Consider the following 23,203-nt stretch of genomic DNA (forward strand, 5'->3'; position numbering starts at 1 on the left):
ACGAGGAACCTCCCCAAAAGCAGAGAGCGGAGTACGTCACCGGCAGCTTAAAAGGTCCGAGGCTGGCACTTGCAGTGCAGAAAGGTTAGGCTCGGTTTTCAGCAAGCCAAAGGAGTTGGGTAACAAGCAGCATCATGTCTTCAGCGCTTTAAAAATGCAGTGGGACTTGGGGTGCAAACGTGAAAAGTCCGTCCGGCGTTTCGAGAATACCACGCTTTTCCCCAGCTAAGCAAGGCAGGAGGACTTAGTTGCTCACTGGTAGCGATAGTTTACTGAAATAAATACTGACCTTCAAACAAATACTAGTACTAATATAAATACTAACTTAAATACAATAAACCTAACCCTTGTCTGTTTTTTTCCCCACTGGAGCGTACTCTGTTTCCAGAGGGTTTTTGCTCGGATCTCTCCCGGCGAATCTCAGCGTCCCATTTCATCGCTAAATGAAGCTTCGGGAGAGCTTTGCTCTGCGGGTTCAGCCCGAGCCACCAGCCTGACAAAAGCTGCCGTGTCGGGAACGAGAAGATGGAAAGAGAAGTGATTCAGAGTGAAGAGGAGACAAGCTTTCAAAACCCCTGAACCAAACACTTCTGAAGAGTTTCTAAGAAATATCCCCGCTTGGCAAGGGTAAATCTCTGAAAGGTATCGCACCCCCTCCGCGTGTGACGTTTCCCTGCCCCTCACAGGAGGAAAACAACAAAGTGCAATTGCTGCAGAGAGCAATCAGGTAATGCTCGCTTCTAATTGCTGCTGGCAGGCAAGCCTCGGCGTGCTCCCATTTCGGTGAAGCAAGTTTTAGTTGCTGAAGCTCAGGCACTAATGCCGCACGAACCTTCGCTACCTCTTTCCTGAAAGGCTGTCATTTCAGCGAACATCGGATGTGATGCTGAGTATTTATACCAGATGACTAGCCAGCTGGCGGTACGTAGCTGTGCACCGCGGCATGTGATGGCTGGCTGAGACGCGCCCAAGGAGACGCAGGTGAGCGGTGGGACCCCCACCCGGAGGGGCCGTGCAAGTGGGGGCTGTTTGCAAGAAAATCAATATTGGGATGCTTAAATATGCCACAACCATCTTGCTCAATGATCGTGAGGAAGGGGTGTGCTCCCTCCCCAGTTTATTCTTAGAAAGCCTCCCGGGGCCGGCCATGTCCCCCGCGGCACCGGGATGCTGTATGTGCGCGGCTCCCCCGGGCCCAGATGGGCAGCAGAAGGAAAGCAGAGCTACCCTGTCAAGATATTTAAGCAAATTTGAAATAGCCAAGCGGTTTCAAACTGGACGAGCACTTGTATCAGGGGCCGGGCATTTTGAGCCAGAACTTGCAATCCTGAAGTACCGGTTCCTCTGCCGTCACCGTGCAGCCCCTCACTTCCCTACCTCTGTTTACCCACTTTTAAAGTAGCGTGAATACCCCTGCAGCACAGATCTGTTAAAAATGATGATGAGAGTGGCTGGCCAGAGTCCTAGTTTTGCCTGTTTTTCTAAAAACTGCAGGATTTTTCCTTTCCATTTAATACGATGAGATGCAGGCATATTATACAATTTTTTCCCACTGCTCTGAGATAAGAAATCACTTCTACCTACCTTTAAAACATTAAAAATTGAACTAGTTATTAAAAACAGAAGGAAGAAAGGCTATGAACCGCTTGCTTTGTGATCCTTCAGCGTAACGCTGAAGTGGCGCTGGGAAGAGGAAGCGGCTCGGAGCCGGAGCGGTGACGGGCGATCCCGTGCTGCCACTGGCGCTATCTCTGCCTGCTTATCTCCTAACTTCACCCAGCTTGTGGGTCAGCTGCTTCCCGGAGCAGAGGCGCTCCGCTCCTCTCCGCAGGCTCCAGGAGGTCTCCCGAAATAGGTGCAGCTACGGCGTGGTACTGGAATTTTGCGCCGCTGGCTGCGTCTCACGGATTAACGCCCGAGCACGGCGTGTCACATCATTTCTGGGGACTTTGCAGTGAATTTAGTTCAGACCCAGGTAAGGGCCGGCGGGAGTTTGCCGGGGCTGGCTCAGCGGAGCACTCATCGGCACGCAGTTTAATTTTGGGAATTCCACTAACAGCAGGAGCAAGTGATGTGAAATTGTCCTCTCCCTCATGGGCTTAACTCCGTTCCTGACTCCGAAGCGTGGTTTTGCTTTAAACGCAGATGGGGCGCTGGCAGGAGATAAGGGTGTTTGGATCTGGGATAGGCAGCTTGCTCACGGTTACTTAAGTCAATACTAAATACAGACGTGCAGCTCTGAATCATGCCCAGCTGCAACCTTCGCTTGCATAAACCATCCTGGAGATGTTTGGTTACAGGGAGAACCCAAAGACTGGGAAACAGATGTCTTGCAAAGCAGCTTTTCAGTTAAACATTCGTGCAAATTCCAAGTAAATGCTGGTCGTTTGCATACGGATCTGCCTGGAGACGTGCCAGTAATGATGCCGTGACCCCAAATAAATGCCAGCCCTTCCGTGTGCGCACAGAAACCGCCGGTGTCCTCAGCTGGAAACGGGGGCCATAGCTGTGGAGCAGCTGCCGACCAAACACCTCGCACTCCTGCCATTCATCTACACGCGGGAGAGCCAGAAAGCTCCCAGCAGTGACCTTCCTCCGGCTGATCTGAGATAACTGGGTACCCAAGTACCCATTAGGGACTGGCAGAATGTTAAAAAACAAAGAAAATTAAAAAATAAAGAAAGTAAAAACCAAGCAGCCCATCTCCGGGTGTGCGTTACAGGCTGCTGTACGTGATATTTATAATTACGTTTCTGAAGAACCAGTTCTCGTTTAGGTTTCCTTTCCCTCAGCAAGTGCGGCAGAGGGTAAAACAGGGTTATTTGGCACTTCACGGCCACTTTCATTTAAAGGTTTAATAATGACTGACACCTCTAAGGCCGCATGCCACTGGTTGCTCTGGTTGTTAGTGTTCCTTATATATTTGCTAAAATTTTTCAGAAATCTATAACGGGACACCGATTGCCAGCTGAGAAAGGGCAAAGATCGGATGAAATGCAAAAATTGTCAGTGCTTTTCCTTTAACATTTTCCTCTGTTGAAAGAGGGCCTGACGGGTTAGCCAGGCAAATGGGCGTTACGGTACACGCAGGTAAATACCGTGCTGCTCAGCACGTTGATCCCAGCCTCGGCTAAACACTTGTGTCCAGTTATTTCCTTGAAAAAGGCTTCCACGTGGAGGCGACTCATCCTGTATTGTACGCTTGGGTATCGTTGTCTGCTGAGCACGCTGTGATTTGTAATACTCTGGTCGCCCCAGATTTATGGACGGAATTAAAGGAAGGTGAGAATATACCCCCAGCAGTGCTCTTTTGAGGTCTGTGCAGCTCACGTGTTGGTGAGTATAAATAGAAACGATTGCAGGGACTCTGCTGGGGCTTTGTATGCAAGGTTTTGTGTTCCTTTAACTGTTTTGTTTTCTTTTTCACTTGTTCTTCCTTTCTCAGTTTTCATCCTATGGCAAAGCCTGTTTTACACGTTTTACTTGGACTGTGAAAAATGACTGGGAGTCTGAGAAAAAAAAAAGAGGAATAGAGAATTATGCTACTGGTTTTAGTGGAGGGCTTGAGCAAACTGGGAGCAGAGTACTGGGGAACTGGGACTGATGGCAGCTTTGAGTTTGGTTTAAACTCTGGAAAAGCAGCGCACGTGCCTTTTTGCACGTGCGCTTGTCAAAGAGTAAAATAACTTTTTTGAGACTAGCTTTTTGCTTCCTGACAGATTTTCTGAAGGAAAAATAAAACCTTTCCAGTGTGCCTTCTGTTGGGGGGGCAGCACCTGCTCCAGCCCACATTTTCCTCCTGCGTGCCTGCACGCCTGCGCTGCGCGGCGCCCCGGGGTGCCTCGTCCTTCTCGGGGGGACTTGCTGGCCACCTCAGACCACGGCCTTCGGCTGTGCCGGCTGCTGCTCCTTCTGCCTCCCCTGCAGGCCCTGTGGGTTTTTCCAGCTCATGGTGTCTTGAAACTTCCATGACTCATTCAACCTCGGTTTTTTTTCCTGTTGCAATCAATTCAGTGGGCCAGGACATAAAAATCCTCTTTCCTCCAGCTGTCCTGCCCACGGGCTACCAGCGAGATGGCGCGTGCAGCGTCGCGCGGGAGCCGGGGCGGTGGCAGGAGGGGACAGAGCCATCCTGGCCGCTAACCCGCCTGGCCCCAGCACGGGGACTTCAGAGGACGCGCTCGCTACGGAGCACCGTAAGGAGCAAAGTCTGAGAGCTGCCTCCAGCTCGGCACCGGCTCCTCCAGAGCACTGCACAAACCTCTCCGAGTGAGCCGCCTTCTGATTTGCATGAGTCAGAAGCTGGGCAGACACTAATGCAACACTAACCATGGTAAAGCACTGGCTCTCTGGTGCCAGGACGATGGAGGTGAAGTGGTACAGGATGTATTAGGCCAGTTTTCTAAGGAAGTTTTGAACAGGAAAGTTTGGAAAGTTATAATAGAGCGCAGATAAAAAGGAAAACAAAGTAAAAGCAGCTGCACGACTAGTTGCTGTGGGAGAAGTGGGTGTCTGAGCGGGACTGTAGGCCAATCTGGAGCATTTAAGATCAGAAACAGCAACTCCCTTATCTTGTCTGCCCAACTCTCTACCAGGTGCGGTTGCAGTTTGCCCAGACATTTGTAAGTTTTTAAGTATGAATGCCAGAATAAACTATTCTGATCACCTGGTCTGACCTGCAGTATCAGGCAAGCCACCGGATTTATAGTTTCCTTGAACAAGTGTAGCCTTTGGAAGGAAAAAACCTCCAGTCTTTAATAAAGGTATTTTTAATGATGATGATTGCACTCCAGCTGATGATGGACTGTTTCACCGACACAAATCCAGCCTTGCCTGGTTCAGATTCTGACATTCAGGCGACATCCAAGAAAGCATTTTCATTTCACAAGAGTAACTTTCCCATTGCATAAACGAGGATCTGAGGAACCAGGAAAGTAGCATATTGCAAAAGCATGCAAAAAAGCTGATTCATGTGATAATCAAAAATTAAAGTGATGAGCTAATTTTGAGCATTTTAATGTGAGCGAAGCCAGAGTTTAAATTAAAATATTTAGAACTAATACTGCCAGTAGCTATAGGCACATGTAAGCCTGACAGAGTTGTTTTAGATGTTGAGCGTAACTGGTATACACAGAGCTAGCACCAAGCAAAAATGAGAATATAAAGAAAAGTACACTATTTAAAAAAATGCATCTATAGAAAGATATGTGTGCTATAGAGAGAGATTTTGTAGTGCCCTCTCTAGGTGGGATCATATGTAATCAGACCAGCAATAAAGAGAAAATAGTGTGTACTAAAGCTAACAAGGAAAAGAAACTCTGGAGAAACAGTATGGAACACTGCGAAAGAAGCAAGCAGTGGCTCAGAGGATCACATTTTTGCATATACTTAATTAAAACAGAGGGGAAAAGGAAAATAAAGTGGGAAGGTTGGACCAGTGCTGGAGCCAGAGACGTGAAAGCCACGCAGAGTTTGTGGGCAGCACTGAATATCTCAGCACTGTACAAGAAAAGAAAGTGAGACTTACACCAGATAAAACCAACTTAAAATTATGCAATCACTAGCACGCTTCCTATCCCTCCTTTGAAGCCTGCTTTAAAAATAAAACATCAGGAGGAACTTCAACTCAGAAACTGTTGCTTTTAATTTAAACAAGTGAATATGCGCACCTCGAGATACAAAACCAGGGGAAAATGATTCAGAGAGTAGGCACAGAAGCAGAACAATGTTATGTCTAGAACAGATAAAGAACTTGCACTAAAAAAACGGGAAAAAACACAGCCACTTTAGTCACGGCAGGCCCGCCTAGCCCTGCAATGAGTAAAACACATATTGCAGAGGCATCAACCAGCCTCACCTCTGGCTGCTCCATCCTCAGCTGGGCTGAGTCAGGGGTGCCAATGCCAGCAAAGGGCTTGTTTGGGGAGAAGGGTGGTGGTGCCTTCCCGGCTGAGGGGGTGGAGAGGGTTGCAGGAAGCCTGGAGGCTTTAGGGGAAGGAAATCTGGGGATGAGTGACCGACAGATCTGTGCGAAAGCGAGAAGATGTCGGGGAGGAAGGGCTGGCCGAGACCTGGAAGTTGTTTCTGGTGAAGAAATGGGCTGGCAGGCGGCGAAAGGGGAAGGAGGTGCCGGCGGCGCGGCGATGGCGCCGTGAGCTGGGGTGGCACCGTGAGTATCTGCCGGGGGAGCGCGGCCGATGGAGCAAGCTTGGGCTGTGCGTGGGCCGGGAGAGCCCTGCTGAGCCATGCAGAGCTCGGGGGTTCGAATGCAGCCCCAGGAAGGGCTCCCGGACGCTGAGCTCGGGAGGTGCTTTTGGTTTGGGAAGCCCTAAACCGTTCTCGGGGCTTGAGCGGCGAGGGTGCAAATTGGTGGCAGCTCTGGGGCCCCGGGCCCTGTGGAGGAGCCTCGGTGCGGCCAGCCTGATGCAGCACGAGGGGTGCCGGGGTGATGGCCGCCGAGGCTGACGCCTGCCTGCAAGGGGCAGAGAAGAAACAGAGAGCTGAAGGGGCTTTAGACAAAGTTGTGGCAGGCCGTGAGGCTGTGCAGGGGCGCTTGCTGCTCTCTTGAGGATGGAGACATCGCCATGGGGACCGTCAGCGGGCAGTTTCTTTGGCTGAGGAGATGGTGACAAGCTCCTATTAAATATGTGAAATTCTGAGATGCCAAATGCTGAAAAGCACAGCCCTGTTCCCCAGAGCGGTGCATTGGGGTGGTACTGGGCACCCGGGGCGGTGGTGGGGCACAGACCCCTACCCCGGCGGGGCAGGGAGCCTGTGCAGGAGGGGAGATGCCCAAAGCCCTTGTTATCAGGAAGCTAAAGACCTTTCAGGCTTATACTAAGATCACTTATTTCCTCGAGGAAAATCCTACATCCCAAAGTAAGCTGCAAGGAGGTGTCTTAGGCATTTTTTAAAAGAGGTGTTGTTCCCCCACGACCCCACCAGCAAAAGCCCCGGATGGGCACCCCACGGCTCAGCGAGCGGGTTACATCTGGTGCGGGTTGAGTCACAGGAACAGAGAGTTTTGACATTGCTCGGAAAAAAAAACGGTGCTTATCGATGGCTGTCACGGGAAAGACTCGCTCCTTTCAGTGGCTTGGTGCTGCAAAATACACTTTATACACCACAAAGGTCTCTTCTCGGGAGTTTGAATGGCTCTTCTTAGCCATTGACAAGCTTGGAGTTCGCAAAATAGGTTCTTCTTTCTTTTCTATAAGCACGATAAACATAAAAGTACTATGACAGAGTCAATGGAATAGAATAAGTTCTTACACAAGTAAATTTGTTCCATTTTGTTCCCAAACAGTGACAAAGGGATGCTGCAGCGAGTGCCTTGCGCTGATAGGGTTTGAGTAGGGAGAGGAAATTAGATCCTGTTTCTGAAAGGGGAGAGCGAGCGAGGCTTTGTGAATGAAGAACAAAGCTGAAAGGTGCTGCTTCTTCCCTCCGTTCATGCTGAAATCTCAATACAGGGAATAACAGTGGAAGCTGCAGCTGGAGAGGGCACTAGGGGTCACCACCATCTTATCTATGTCATCTGGATTTAATTCTGAAGTAAGGTAAATAACATGACAGAAACCAAAGCCAGGCTATTTTGATTTTCTTTTTTTTTTGGTGGGCCAGGCAGCTTGCATTTCATTTCTTTGTTTTCTCCTCCTGCCTGCCTTCTGTCTGTCTCTCCCGTAAAACAAGCCCCAGGGAAGCCTGTGGGATGCAGCCAGGGAGGATGCTCTAGCAGCAGGAGGGGTTGCATCAAAATTCCCTCTGTGCAGCTCCCATTTATTTAGAGCAAAGGTTAGGCAAATCACAAGCGCTCAGTAAGACGGGCAGAATCACATAGCAGCCTTGGCATGTTTCTGCAAGTACCACGGAGCAACTGATTACCGTAATGAATAGCACCCTTGTAGTCCAGAGCGTAACTCCTGGTACATTTTGCCCTGCCCGGCCAACAATTCCATGTCTGAAGATCTTTCTCCCCCTATTTTTCCCCCCAACTGGGTAAGTATCCCTGGCATTTCATGAAACTGCATCTGATATCCGCATTAGAAGGAGGACTGGGTGTCTGGATTGTGAAGAGAATTGCAAATCTTCTTCTCTAGGACTTTTTCTGACCTCATGTCTAGGAAGTAACCGTTGGTGTGGGCTGAATCTATTGTCTGAGTGCTGGAATAGTGCGTTTTCAGGAGGGATGCAAGGTGTCTAGGGAGAAAAAGTATTTTTTTACTGAGGCAGATGGTTTGTCTAGAGACAGATAGACTTTCAGGCATACAAGACCTGATGAAGAGGTGGTACCCCCCGACAGCCTGCCTTTTTTAGCTGCAGTACTTGATCTCGCAAGACACGGATTCTCTTTTCTCTGCAGATAAATTGTGGTCTGGTAAATTATGGTGTTTCTTGTTGCATGATATTGGGGAAGTTGAAAGTTCGTGTGACCTCAAAATCTGACTGGACAATTTATTGAAAGAAATAGCTCCCAGGCGCTGTGAAATTGCAAAGATAGCACTTCTGGCTTGGGAAGCCCCTTGCTTGCAAATCCCTGGAGGCAAGGAGAGTTCCGGAGTAGTTTTCCCATAACCTGTTTGCGTACTCCTTCCTAAGCATCGGTTATAACTCACTTGGGATCAGATGGTGTTCAGCCTGACCTGGCACACAAGAGAACACAAGAACAGATATATGTTTTTCGATCATCCCGGCGATGATAAAGCTGCTTGGGGCATCTTACTGTACAGGCTGTTTCTGGAAGAGTGTGCGGGCAAATCCAGACTCGTAGCCCAAGCTAGACTGTAAGCACAGGCAGGACACGTCTGTCTGTCCTGCATGCTTCTGCCAGCTCAAGGCCTGGCCATCAGCCGCCTGTTCGCTCCGAGCGAGTTCAGTGTCAGCTCAGGTGTTTGTGTGCTGCAGTCGCACCACCATCCAAAGGTGGGGGAGTTCTCCGGCTCCCTATTTTAGGATTTTATGTAACATCCAGCTTATATAAGCCTTTGTCTGTTAACGAAATGGGCGGAGCGTGTCTTGCTTGGATTCCTCGCTAAAGAAACTCTCGTTACTTAACTCTTACTCAAGTGCTCATTACATACTTTAAGAATATTTTAGTTAGTTCCTTTCCTGTTGCCAATAATAACATACGGACTTGACAACCTGTTACGGACAAATGATAAAACGTGTAATTCACCATTTAATGAACTACATCTTAGAATACATTAGAAATGGTGCTGTTGAGGTAGATGAGGGAAAACCGAGGCACACCCCAAACCCTGGGTTGCACCTTGCTTTCTTCTTGCCCGCTCCTGGCAGGAGACACTTTGGGGGTGCGAGCAGGGAAGGAAGGATGGTTTGGCCTTGCCAGGATGGCTCGGCCTGCAGGACATGCCTGGGCATGCGGTATTGCTAGCAAAACCCTCATCTTCAGCACAGCCCGGGTTGCCCCCAGTTCCTGGGTGGGTGGTCTGCAGTGCCAGCGGAGGGAAAGGGGAAGGGGACAGCAGCACTGAGCAGCCTGCGGGCCGGTGTCCCCATCCCAAAGCTGCTTTGGACCCCCGGGAGGTCACACTGGTCTCTGTGGTTAACTAAATGCCTTTCCAGCTCTGGGCTTCAGTTCTCCAGCAGGTAAAGGTGGGTTGTATCCCGCTGTGTGGGAATGGTAAGGCATCGGAAGCCGCCAGGTGCCCGGATCCTGTGGTAAGGAGGACCATGCAAACTGGTTTCCCATGGACTTGTTGAGCTCACTCAAACCTGGCATTCATGTTACTGTAGGGCTTTAAATAGAAAGAGTGTGTGTCTTAGCTTAACACCATAAGGAGACGGTTTGCGCTCTCTCCTTCCTCCAGATACTGCGCTTCATATACCGACGTGCTTGGCATTCCTTTAAGTTTTGTGAATTACTGCAAAAAAAACCCTCCTTTTTTATTTTTATTCCCCCCTTTTTCCTTTTCCCGTTGCGCTGCCCCGGGGTGGCTGCGGGCTGCCTGGGGCAGCTGCCACAGGGTGGCACCCAGGTACCCGCGCAATGGTGTGCGGGGGAACGGCTGGGCGCCTTTGGGGTTTCTCCTGCCCAAAAGCCGGTTCCCAATGCAAGAAATAATGTCTTATTTTAGCTCTGAGGCCCATTTCCATCCCCTGAGGCTCTTACGGGGTGATACAGATCAGAGATGCACTGCCGCAGGGAAGATCAAGCTAGAAGTGGTATCTCATGTTTTATTCCATTTTTTTTAAATATTTTTTTTTTATTTTTTCATTTACCAATTTCACTCACCCCCCCCTCGAAAAGAGGAAAAAAAAAAAACCCAACCAAACCCAAACAGCGAGAGCTTTGTTTTTGTTTCCATGGGAATTCTGCGAGAGGGGGAGGGTGTGAAAGAAAACTGAAATATTCTGGCCAAACCCGATAAGGTTGGGATCCTGAGCAGCCCCTGGGCTGTCTGGTAGCAAGTAAAGTCCAGGGGTCCTGCTGTGCCCTGGCCGTGCAGGTGGGGAGGGCTGGGATGGGGCTGCTGCTGTGCCACGGGGAGCCTTACTGTGCTGCGGCGCTGCGCCAGAAAAAGCGATTTAGGTGGGAGAAGATAGGACTACAACTCTCAGGGGGCACCGTGGCCGAGTCAGGCCCTCGTGTTTAGGTGTCTTTCGCCAAAACTTCCTCCCCTGCCTCTTCCTCCCAAGTTAGGAGGACAATTGCAGTCCTTGAAGAGGGGAGGGAAAAAAAACCCCATAGTTGGCAATGTGATTTCCACAAACACCCACCCCCCTTCTCCTTTTGGAATACTGGTCTTATGGGACAAAACAATAAAAATGGCTTTTTTGTGCATGTATGTGGCTTAATGCCAGCTGGCCGTGTTAGGTGGTCTCCAGGCGGCTCCATCCTCGGCAGCGTCACCAGCGGCTGCCCAGCGTGGACCCCGCGGGGTTTCCCTGGGGTGTCTGGTGCAGACGTCCACGGGGCTCCCTCCGTCCGCTGTGGGTGTTGTGGTGGTCTCGGCAGTTGGAGCCGAGCACCGTCCTGCCCCATCCCTCTGGGCACCTCATGGGAGCGTGTCCAGGCCCTTTCTCCTTGTGCTGCTCTGAAATGGCTGCAGCACACCACATTTCCAGTTCCTAGTGAGGTGACACTCAGGTGTACAGGGTGCAGCACACAACATAGATACAACTCTTTAGGGTGTTGTCCTAAAGAGCTGCAGAGTCACTGTGTTATGTGGGAAGTGAATAACCATTTGAAAACCTGGCAGAGGAGTGGTAGATCCACCACCACCACTTGCAGACCTGTTGCTCCCCAGGCAGTATGGCTTCAGCAGAGGTTGGGGACAGGGTGCAGGAGCAGGAGCCACGGTGGCGTCCCGTGCTGGAGCTTGCAAGCCTGACGCGATGCCAAAGCCAGCCCTTGTCTCACCCCCAGGCAATGCAGCCAGTTCCTCCCTCCCCTGGGGCTCTGCAGGCTCCTTCCCAAATGGCACCCAACTGGGGGAAAAACTACTCCCCATTTTTTTCCCTAGTTCCCCTCTGGCTCCCGTGGCTTTGCAGAGGCACCAGCATCACCCACGCTCGGGGCCAGGGAGCGTCTGTGCGGCTAAAGGGCAAGTACAAGGAGGAAAAAGGTCCTGCAGGTTGTCTGTAGACATGAAAGACAGGCAGAAAAGTGCTCAGCTTAAGCAGCTGGTGGTTAGTGGGTTGGTTTTGCCATCTTTGATACTTCACCTAACCAAGACCGTGTCGGTTGCTGTGAATGGTGTCAGCTGAAGCGAGGCAGTTCAGCAGCACCGGGGGAATAGCCTGCTATTCGTAACGCTGTAAATAACACAGCGCTGGAGTTGGTACTAGTATAGCTGTGCTCATTTAACAAGGGAAAAGCAACGCGGTGAGACAAACTCTATAGGTAAACCCCTATATTTAGATGATATCTGTGTTTGCAACGTCAGACGGATTCCTGCCATGGCTCCGCTGAAACTACTGAGGCCCTCCTGCGCTCCAGCCCCTGGGCAAAACTGCTTTTTGCCGTAGAGTGAAAGGGGACAGTGCTTTTCTGGGTGCAAGAAAATGGTTTGAGAGGCTTGGAGAAGTTGATGGTTTCTTTGAGCTGTCACATGCTTGCTCCCTCCAGCTCTGAGGCCATAACTTGGCATTTTTCTAGTGTCTAGCAGCTGCGGTCCCTCTGCTTCTCCCCTCTCCCTGTGTTTGTGATGCCAGCTGGTGACCAAGAGTGGCGATGAGGTCCGTATTTAAAAAAAAAATATCCTTTTTTCTTTTCCTGTGTTATTTTTCAGCTGGAGGATTGGGTTTGGTGTTCAGCAGCATAGGCTCTTAGTCCTCAAAAAGCCTTTCTGCAGGTGTCTCTACAGGCCTCATGTATCCCCACTTTTGGCCAGCTCATTAGGCATGGCAATGAAAAATTTTAAAGAGAAGAAAAAACATGAATGAAATGCAACTAAATAAAATTTTAAAAAAGTATTCCTCATATTTGCACCTTGGGTTTCCAGACTGCAGCAGCATCGGTCCCCGTGTGACTGCCACGCAGCGCGCTCTTTGCGCCAGCAGCTCGTGTTAAATAAGAAAACTTCGCACTCCGAAGAAACCCCTGACAGACAATATTGTGTTTCTTCAGAGCTCCTGATATTTTTGAAGGTACGTGCCAAGTATCCACTTTATGACTTGCCTCTGGGACAGGGAAGGCTGTGGGAAGTGTAGCAAATCACGAGTGGACACGGGCACAACGGCGTTTCTCCTGTCAAAGATGATGACTGTGGGTGAAGAACCTGCTCTGCTGTGGTGCTCAGGAGAGGGAATTGTGCTACCTAGATGCCAAAATGCTCATGGAGAGTGTCTGCTCTCCTCCGCCGCTGGTCTAGCCCTGCTCGCAGCGGCTGCCAAAATAAACCTAGCGGCAGAGAAGTTAAATATGCATTAAGTGAGCTAAGGTTTATGGATTTGTGAAGATTTGCCAGAATTCAGCCAGCTGGCTGCATAGGTGCTGGGCGGGTGGGCGGGGGTTTGTCTGCAGAGAGAGTCCCTCTCCGTGTCCGAGATGTCCCCTCGCCGTGCCCACGCATGTGAGACGGGAGGTGGGGGAGTCCCCTCCGCCCGCTGGCCTCCTGCCCGGGGAAGCTGCGGGGTCCGCGGAGCTGGGGCTGCGGCAGAGATGGGGCACGCCGGGCAGGCGGGAGCCCTGAAGGATGCTCCCCGTGCCGTCCGTCCGCCGATTCCCATCCCATGGGTCGGTGTTGGCATGAAACCTCTCTGCAGCGTGGGGTAACGTGTCCTTCTCGAGCGTGGCTTTGCCCGCTCTTTGGGGTGGAAAGGTGATGCCAGTGACACAGGGTGACTTTTATTTCCCATTGCCCCTATCCTTTGCTGCAGAATGCCACCCCGATTTTCTCTGTTGCTTTGTTCTCTCGTGACACCGCGTGTCAGAGATGTCTGTGCTGTCTTTTCCCTTGCTCAATACAGGCAGCACTGGTGAGGCACCCCGACTCACAGCTCTCCATAGATGCCGAGCGTAGCAGTGTCTGAGCTCAACACCATGAGCTGAGAGAAGCCGTGTTGCAATGCTGTTGGGAACCCACCTCTGAGTTTGATTTTGAGTTTGATTTTAAATGCGAAGCACATCACTCACGCTGGTTTTAGTAAGCCGTTGGTAAGCCAAGTCATAGCAAACCCCATGCAGACGAGCTGAGGCGATGTGCTGCAGGTGTGCCCGTAACCACGGCAGGCACTGTTCTGGTGGAGAACGTGGAGATGCTTCGATATTGCACTGCCAGGACAGGGCTGGAGCCTGTCCCTGCATTAGCAGTGACCACAGCTGGGTTATTTATCTCATGTAGATTTGAGGACCATCGTTCAGTTCCTCACTATTTAAAAAAAAAAAAATCCCTTAGGGAAAAAAAATATCGTAACAACCATATTGAAATCTTGCTGTAGAGACGGAAGCGGGAACACTGAATTCCCTGGGAAAAGTCACCAAGATGTCCCCTGTACAGCTGCGGCCGTGGAAGCTGTAGCACTGCAGACAGGTTTCAGGCATTTTACCAGCAAGCCAGTACGCAAGACTGTGTTATAGCTGTTTAACGTATGGAGGATTTTTGCTTCTCCGCTTGTCAGTTAAACGCTTCTATAAGCACAAATTTTTCTCTCTAAAAAATCTGCTTCTTTGCATATTAAAAAGGGCGTATGGGAAGTAGCATGAAAAATGCAGACAAGCGCTGCTCAGATACCAACTATGTGACCATAATTATTAGGTTGTCTTATGCTAAAAATAACATTGCACGTGTACTTATTTCACTGTTAATTTGCACCGACTTTTTCATTTGTTCCCCTCGCCAAATGTAATTCCTTGGCAGCGGTAGGGGAAAACTAAGTTGAAGTAATTGGGCTTCTGCGCGAAGAGCACAAAAGGGGAAAAATTGCGCTCGCTGCGTTTGCAGGAGTGGAGCACATCACTCGGAGCCCCTGTACTTGCAGGGCTGTGAAGTTGAAATCAAAAAGCAGACTTTCTCCTCACCCTTGATGGATCACTTCTTGATCGCTCTTTTTTTTTTTTTCCCCTCTCTAATAAGAGGCGCCCACCGTAAAAATGGGGCAGAACCCCCCAAGCCCCCCTGCCCTTTCTCTCCACCCTTCCCGCCAGTCTCCCGACGCTCTCCTGAACTGGCGGGGAGTGGTTTCCCCTTAATGAGCCGGTGCTCATAGGCTGCAGTGCCTTGTGGGCTGGGTCGGGCTTGGCTTCGCCTTCGGGGAGGGAGCCTGGCTGCGGGGAGCGGAGCGGAGCGGAGCGGGCGGTGCCGCGCTGCGCTGCGGGGCGGCTCCTCCGGCTGCGGGGCCGCCGCTTCCCCGGGAGAGCGCCGCGCCGGCTCCCGCCGCGCCATGGGGCAGCCGCTGCCGCCGGGGCAGGAGGTGGGTGCAGAAAACTCCGGAGCTGCCGGTTGTTTGCGGAGCGGTTCGGGTCCCGGCGGGGGGAGGCTGATGGGCGCCTGCCTTTGGGACGGTTTTGGGGGAGAAAAAGGCGGCTGCTTAACCACAGGACGCTTATTTTCAAGTTCATTCCCTGCTTGGGCTCTTTGCTGTGGCAAACTTCGCCGATGGGAGGTGTTTATCAGCCTGTAGGACATACTTAGGATGACTTAACTCATTTTTCATGCTTTGAAATGGGTCGGTTTGGATGCAGCGAGGCTTATGAGCCGGCTGCGGGGCTCTGCATCGGGGAATTCGGAGATGGCAGCTTTACGTTTGCTGTGAACTTCAGTGTTTCCGAGATGCGTTTGGCTGGTGCGTCTCTGAAGCTGGTGAAACCAGCGTCTCCGAAGCTGGTGAAGCCACGTCTCTGCTCTGTCCCTTTTAGCTGCCGCCGTTTCGGGACATGGGGGCAAAACCTGAGAGTTTCCCAGCGTGCTGGCCGCTGGCTGACACAACCCATTCTGCTGGGCTGCCGGCTCGATTTCTTGCAATGAAAGCCTTTTCTGCCTGTTGCTATTTTTCTTTATTTGGTGTGATGCTCTGTCTTGGTATAGGAGGCTGCTCTTTGGAGATCTTCAGCCCCAAAATGCCTCTGATCTGGCCTGGGCAATGATTCAAGCCGGTGCAGCTCTGTTGACTTTGGGAGTGTTTCGCTTGCGTGGCCGGGGCTTACACGGGGTCTCTGTACACAGCAGGACGATACGTATCGTGTCCAGGTCTACGTGGTCTCCAAATCCCTCCTTTAAGTAAATCTGCCCGATGCCCCTGAATTCAGCAGAGTTAGGTGGCCGTTTGGGGGACAGGCACCGATAGTTTAACTGGGTGGATGAGGCTCTGCTGGTTTGACGTTCAGTTGAGGATCGTAAGATGCCACGGCGAGGCTGGTGCGGCCATGGCCGCTGGGACAAATGCTCTCTGTTTGCGTGCGGCGTTGCATTTCGTAGCTGCCTGTGTTTGCAGCTCAGAGGGTGGGAACTCTGTTTCAAGTGTCTTCAATCGCCCAAGAATTTGTGTTTTCCCTCCTGTGCCCTCTCTGGCACGTGAGAGCGTGAGCTCATGCCGGAGGCTCGCAGGTAACTGCGGAACTTAACTTCTGGCGGCCTCTTCTCACGGTGCTCACAGGAGTGTCAGCTCTGTGGCTTGGGTCTCGCGGCCAAATCCTGCCCAGCTTTGCCAGAAGTTGGAATGCTCCAAGATTAAGCCCTTGGGCCCTGGGCTACCCTTCCTCTTCAGCTTGCCATCGGTCTGCACCATATTTACTGTGAATATGCAGAAAGCCCCTTCCTTAGGGGTAGGCGTTACCGTGTGATACTGAGTGCTGCCCAAGGGTGCGGGGACCCCTGTTCACTGCTCAAGCGATGGGTGCTGGGCACCGGTGTGGGATGGCGGCCATTGCCCGTCTTCGTGCGGGGTTTAGCTGGCTCGGGGGGCCAAGCCCCGGCGCTGCCCTTCCCTCCGGTGAGGGGCCAGGCTTGGGGAGAGGGTCAAGGTTTGTTGAAACAGACTGGGGAAAAACCCAGATCCCTCTGAAAAGACCTATTAAAATTTACAGACATTCCTTTAATCGGCTGAACCACAGCCTACAAGAAAGTTTGAGAGGTACATGATGTTTAATTTTTTTTTGCCAGGATTTAACTTTCCTACTTGGAGAAGATCAAAGGGTCTCACTTAAATACCCATTTGCACATGTAATTTTGTCCAGATACATAACATCCTCCTTTTCAGGATTATTGCAAATTAGTGTTGAGGCTCTGGTCTTACTGGAAAACACTTAATAAAGTGACTTCTCCTGGGGGCTGGGATGCTGTTTTTGTTTTGAGAGGCTTGAACTCCTGCCACAAATAATCAGGTGTCTCCTGAGTGCTCGCAGCTGAGGAAGAGTTTGCTGGGATCAGAATTGCAGCTTCTTTAAACTGTTAAAGATAATGTTTTGCATATATATATAAATAAAATTAGAAGCGCTAGGTCAGTAATATTTGCTGGTGAAATCATTCTTTTGTGAAGCGGGCTGAAATCCCATGCCTCACCTAGAAGTTTTTACTACTTTTCTTAATAGTAGCAAAGTGTAAAGGCTTGTGTCGACTTGACGTTGTTATCCCCTGTGATTTATAAGGTGCCCTTTAGACTGCAGGTGTGTCTGCAGTAAAGGAAAGATCCCATATCTTCCAGTGGGTCTGCTGCAGTGATTTGAGAAATCTCTTCCTCGGTAAACCACGCAAAGAAGTGTAGTTGTGTCTCCTCTATCTGTTAGTTATGAACTGAACTTGGGTTTTTACAGTTATTCCTTCTCTGGTAATTCATTTAAAGCAAGTTAGGAAATCTTTAGGGAATGAAACGTCAGGGGAATGCATTTAACTGCCAGTGTTGTCACAAATTTTATTCCCTTGAAATGAAATCATAAAGCAGATATCAGTTATTAATGTTCATACAGGCTTCTAGATTTATTTTCTCTACCTCTACCTAATGCAGATGCCAAAGGAGAAACTCGGTCTCTGAAATAACTAAGCCCCGGCGTGCTGCAGCAAGCCATCTCGCTCTGTTATGAGAAGCTCCCTTCTCCTATTGCCTTCGTTGCGAACAGGTGGCTCCTTAATTTCACATCGAAACAGCTACTTTGTAGCAAGTCCATTTAAAAATAATAATAATAATACCACTTCGAGTGGGAAGGAGCATTGTACAGTGTATAACAGTGTATAAGTCTGTGTATAACAGAGCTGAGGAAGCAATTTGATTTTTCTTCTGGGTGTTGAGTTGCTGGAGCGTCTGATGTCAGTAAGCTGAGGCTTAGGCGGGAGGAGGGCGAGAGCGAACGCTTCATGCCTTTTCCTCCTATTGTCTGGCTGAGGATTGATGTGTTTTTAACTTGCTCGCACATGCCCTGTACCCTGGCGACTCTCCTGCAGGGACCGAGGGAGATTCGGTCGTGGCCATGTGTCTGACGGAAGTTGTGGTTGGGTTTTTTTTTTCTTTCCCTTCACAAAACCTTGGCCAGCCTTTTTTTTTTTTTTTTTTCTTTTTCCCTCCCCCAAAAAGAAGGTTTTTTTGGTCCTTATTCAGGTGCTGCTTGCCATGCTTTTTCTGCACTCTGAGACGTGGGCTGTGTGAGTAGCTGGCACGCAGCCTGGCTTCTTTATAGCTGGCTATGCGGGGCCAGACCTCGGCCCTGCTGAGCTGCAGGATGGTGATACATGTATATTATCAACTTAATTTTTTTGTTTATAGATATAAATAACTTTTTTACAAATATTTAGCGAGATGCCCCTGCCCTGCCACTCACTTCCATGGGCTCGTGAGCATCTGCCAGATGCACATACCAGCTCCACATGCGCAGACACCCTGGAAAGCAGAGGGTGGTGGAGGGATTGGGGAAAAAAAAGCTCTGCTTACTAACTTTTCTTTCCAAAATATTTGCCACGCTGCTTCCCCACCTGCTTGGCACAGGGTGTCCAAGTTGGCCAGAGGCAGCCGTGATCCTTGGGGCAGGGGACGCACACCCTTTCCCTGGCTCCTGTGCCCAGGGGGAGCAAACGTTGATTTGCAGATGATGAATTCTTATTTTTTTTTTATATAGATATATAAAAATATATACATTTTGTGTCTTCAGGATTTGGAGTTTTCTCTGTTTCCACGCAATAATAGCGGGAGGTATCTAGCGGCTGGGGTTGGCATCACATGCCATTGCCCCTTCCCTGAGCACTTCGCGCATCCCTCGCTCCTCCTGCCCACTCCCTTTGGTGGCATTTAGTGCTTTCTAGATCCTTAAAGCAGACAAACACCACCGCAACCCGGGGGTTTACGTAACGAAGCGGGAGCGGGGCTCGTGTCTGTCAGACAGCTCGCCTGCGCCAGGGTGCTGTGTCCCCCGGGCACCCATCTGCTGGCGCGGGGAGAGGGGGAGAAGCCGTCTGGTGGTGGCTGCTCCCACGCTGGAGAGCCAGGACCCCACGAGGAGCTGGGGCGGCGCCAGGCATCCCCTCGGCACATGCTGCCTCCTCTCCAGGGAAGCGAGTTTTGCCTCTGAGAATAAAAACTTGCAATTTAAAAACATCTCTGGCTTGCATGAGTCTAAATAGACACCGGTGAGGCAAAACTTGCAAAAAAGGGGTTAGGGAAGGGGATGGAGCAGCTACCAGAAGGACCCGCTGCTGCTCCGGCAGCGAGCATGGTGTGCCAGCACGGCAGGCAGGGTGACAACACAGCATGTCGTCAGGGTTTATTGCCAAAAAGGATGCAAGATTTTGATATTAAGATAATCACCTTGAGATAGCAATCTTATCGGGCTAATATGGTTGCTTTGTTGCAAAGAAAACATGTCTGCGATTGGAGCTGGCTGGGAATGAACCCGGCAGCGTTTCCTTGGCACGCATCTACTCGGCTGCGCCAAGCCGGCCACAGCCACGTGCAGCGTTCGCACCTCTGTGCTCTCTGGTTGATGGTGCTTCTGCAGCCACTTCACTTTAAAACTTCCCCTTTGCGCTCTGGGGATGCAGCGCTGACCATATTGAGCTCCAGCAAATAGTATTGGGCTACACCTCTGGCAGGGTTTGACGGTGAAGTAGCCAATTTGTGTTAGTTATCGTAGTGTAATAACATTGCCTCTTCCTTCTCTATCCCCTTTTTTTTCTGGCAGAGAGGACAGGGATAAAATAAGAAATGGTCCTCTGCCCTGAGGAACTGACTCTCTAGGGAGAAAGGATGTAATAAAAAGGCAGTGTGAATGGCGGTGGGGTGGGCATTTTGCAGAAAGGAAAGAGCATCGCTCCGTTGCCCACCTGGGCAAGCTGGCGTGGGGTATGGAAAGCCTCTGAGGGAGGCGGTGCAGAGCTGAGGATGAAAAACCTCATCGCTATTTGCAGGTTTACTCACCAGAAAGAGGGTTTTTCCCTGGGTGTGGAGTCCTGTTTACGCTATACTGACAGCAGCGAATATTCAGAATATTCATGGTGTTGGGAGTTAATTTTCTGGTTTACACCTCTGTTGGTGGAAAAAGAATTAAATTGTGATTTCCTTGGTTGTGTTTTTCAGGTTAAGCTGTGAGTGGGTCTGATTCCTGTCTTAAATTTTTATTTCTGCCAGTGCAGCGAGCCCTCATGTGTGCATCCATTCCATGAGGGCCTTTATCTTTCCTAAGATAAAACCCAGTGATGAATGCCGGGTGCTTTCCTGGGCTCCCCAGGGCCAGCGGCAGGCGTGGGGGGATCCCGCTGCTGCCCCCCAGCTCCGGGGGCTGTTTACAGCTCCCTCCCCAGGGCCGGGGAGGCTGGGCCGGGCGCAGAGGGACCGCTCTTCTCCGGGATGAGCGTTCCAGCGCGCAGAGACGACGGGCAGCATCAGGCAGACGATGTCCCACAGACGGCCTCTGTCCGAGCCCGTGTGAGCAGGTGATTCACAGCCATTGGTGTTTCTGGTTGTCTTGCCATGCGGGAACTTGCTTCTCGGCTCTTTTCCCGTCAGGGTCCCGCTGGTGGCATGCCCCGGGGTTCCCCCGTGCCACCAGCACTGACCCATCACAGAGCCACTTCCCAGAAACTTCTCCCATTTTACCAGCTGGATTTCTGGGAGGATTTTTTTTTTTTTAATCAGAAATCCTCATGTCTTGTTCGTCCCCCTGGTCTTTATTTCCCTACCAGACCACAGCCCTCCTGTGAACGCACACTGCTACCTGCATTGCTCCCGGGTCAGATGCGCCTCGGCACAGGCTGCTCTCGCCGCCGGCTGGGCTGACTCCTGCTTGCAGCCTCCAGGGATCCATGGGGTAAAAATAAACCAGCAATAGCAATTAATTGCACATTTCCAATGCTTTCAGTAACCTGGGGTGTCGTGGCCGTGGCAGTACCTTATAGCTGTGCCCCGCTACCTGGCTAAAGGCAACCTCGCTGCTTTTTTTATTATTTAAAAAAAAAAGTTTTCTCTCTCTCCCTCAACTTTGAATGGGACACACAAGAGGTAAAAACAAGTGGATATTTTGGGCCTGTGTTTTCTCTTCTAATTCAAGTCAAATGCAGTTACATGATGTAGTTGGCTTTTCCGCGTGAAGAACACAAATCTGCCCTGTTTGGTGTTTTCTTGGGTGCGGTGAGAGGCACCCATGGGTGCTGGGGTCTCCCGGGAAGCTCAGCGGTCCCCTCTGTCACAGCTAAAGGGCTGCTGAAACAATCTGGAGAGCAGGCAGCGCATCGTATAGTCTTTTCAGAAAGAAATGCTTTCGTCTCTCGTTCCTCTTTTCCTAAATGTCTATTTATGTAGTCCCCATGAGATGTTCTGAAGTGTATTTTTCCATGACAGAGGATTCCTGCAAATAATTTTTTTCTAAGTGTCCCACCCAGTGTTAAAGCTTACCAAGGAAGAATAGTAATGACTCACGGTGCGGTTAGACCTGATGCCGCTGAGTTTTGGCAGCAATTATGGCAAACGAGCCATTTTGTTCACTGGGAGAAAGAACCAGCGAGATGAGAACTGCTGTCTGAGCCTGTTCAGGTTTTTTCTTTCCCAAAGCTATTTCTTTTCTTTCTGCCAAACAGCTTTTTTTTTTTTTGTACATGTAGAAAACTGTCTGCAGACACCTTTCTGAGCAGCACTGCTCCAGAAGGCCTTAGCAGTTGAGGGGGAAAAATAATATTTAATTTTTGGCTCATCGTGTGCAGCTGCCCATCTTGTGCTGAGGTCTGGAGGGTTAAGCTTGTAAATTGTAACCTTCATGCTCTGGTTTCCTCTAGGAACGTGTGGAAAAATGCTGTACAGGAGTTGTCACAAAAGGAGAAGGAGCTGCAGGATGTCTCTGGCTTGTCCGGACACCCGCGGTGCTTGTGGGGTGCCAGAGGTCTGGGTGTGTGGGTAGGGGAGAGGAGCGGGGAGGCAGCTGGGGCTCGATTTGAGTTCAGACACATGCCTGCTATTGGCGTGCTTCTGTGCCGGCTCGATGGAGGCATTTTTTTTTTTCCCCCTCTGAGAAAGAAGGGAAAAAAAATATATCCAAGGCATCTATTTTGTTCTAAGGAAGCTGTCAGTATTGTCAATGTGTGTAAATGAGCTATTTTGCATAAGTTTGCAGGTGTTAAGTTGCACTAAAGCAAGCAACATAGGAGAGCTAGCCTGTTTCTGTAAGTTACTTCTTTATAATGAGCAATTTTCTATTGAATTTGGCTGGTTTTGATCTTAGATCAGCAGGTACCGATCTGAAACCTCAGCCCTTTTTCCAGAGTTACTTGTGAAACCGGAACCAAACTTCTGTCACAATTTGCTCATCCTTTAATTCTAATAACGAATGAAACACTTCTTGGTATAGGAAAAATTAATTTTTCAGTAGATCGAGTACCCTGTGTCCTGAGTGCTGTTAGGATCCCATGGAGGGTCGTATTGAAGATCCCACGGAGGGAATCTCCTTGGGAGAGGCTGCTGTACCTGCAGCCTGCCCTAAAGTCTTGGGGACAAAGTCGCCCTTACCCTCTGAGCTCGGCTCATAGTTCTCTTACAATTACTTCGAGGACTTCCTCAAGCCAACTGTTTTCTTCTAGAACTAGAAGTTCTCAGGTATTTGTTTTAGCTGGTCAGGGAGGCCAAGGGCTGACGTTTGCCCGTGTTGGTGCTCGCTGTTGGCCGTGGCTGAGGATAAGCAGCTGCTTTTGGAAATGCAGAGCAGTAGCAGGCATCTGCCCGCCTGTCGTCTCCTCTGGCACGTGTCGTTGCTGCTCTTTGGGCACGATGCCTTACTGTATGATGGGCATGTGGTGCTGGGTGTCCCGGCTCGATGGTGGGAGCTGAGGCTGTGGAGCGCTGTAGCTTTAGGGTAGACTAAAGAATGGAAGTTGGCTGAGGACGGAGACATCAAATTCTTGTGGAGTTTATGAATGCAGAATGCATGAAATGTCTTTAAAAGCATTGTTCCGGGGGCGGGGGGAAAATCATTAGGGAGTTTGAGTTTGGGAAGGTGCTGAATCCAGGTTTGCAGGCAGGGGTACGGGAGCGTTTCGGGGTGATGTGAGTGGCTGCACCATATTATGGGGCTTTGCACTGGTGGCTCCAGCCTGTCCCTGCCCTAGGCAGGGACGGCGGGTGACAGTGCTCTCGAGGTGGTGCTGGGTCCCATTTAGGATGGGGAGGCAGCAGGGTGCAGAGGAGAGGAGCTGGGACAGCTGGAAGTGCCTGGTGTCCCCAAGGTGCCCCAGCTCCTCCCGCTCCCATGAACTTGACGTTCATCTCGTCCTTTGGGTTTACCAAAGTACATCCCTGGCGTGCTGCACGCACAGTAAGCAAACAGCTCGGCAGA

At 50.5% G+C, this 23,203-nt stretch overlaps 1 protein-coding gene across 7 annotated transcripts in view; it reads left to right on the forward strand.

Moving 5' to 3' along the window:
* The first annotated feature begins 1,643 nt into the window (after positions 1-1,643).
* The window catches only part of PLD1 (phospholipase D1), an 81,923-nt gene continuing 60,363 nt past the window's right edge, over positions 1,644-23,203 (forward strand). For 5 of the 7 annotated variants that reach the window (XM_087739240.1, XM_087739242.1, XM_087739243.1 and 2 more), the window contains exon 1: positions 14,733-14,877. The gene's annotated coding sequence lies outside the window, so the exon portion shown is untranslated. Of the gene's footprint in view, positions 1,976-6,121; positions 6,170-12,467; positions 12,613-14,732; positions 14,878-23,203 lie in introns of those variants that run through there. The other 2 variants (XM_087739238.1, XM_087739239.1) reach the window with 2 other exon arrangements.

The sequence above is a fragment of the Nipponia nippon genome, unplaced genomic scaffold (assembly GCF_047370975.1).
Source record: "Nipponia nippon isolate SJK-2023a ecotype South Korea unplaced genomic scaffold, ASM4737097v1 scaffold_7, whole genome shotgun sequence".
Classification (NCBI taxonomy): domain Eukaryota; kingdom Metazoa; phylum Chordata; class Aves; order Pelecaniformes; family Threskiornithidae; genus Nipponia; species Nipponia nippon.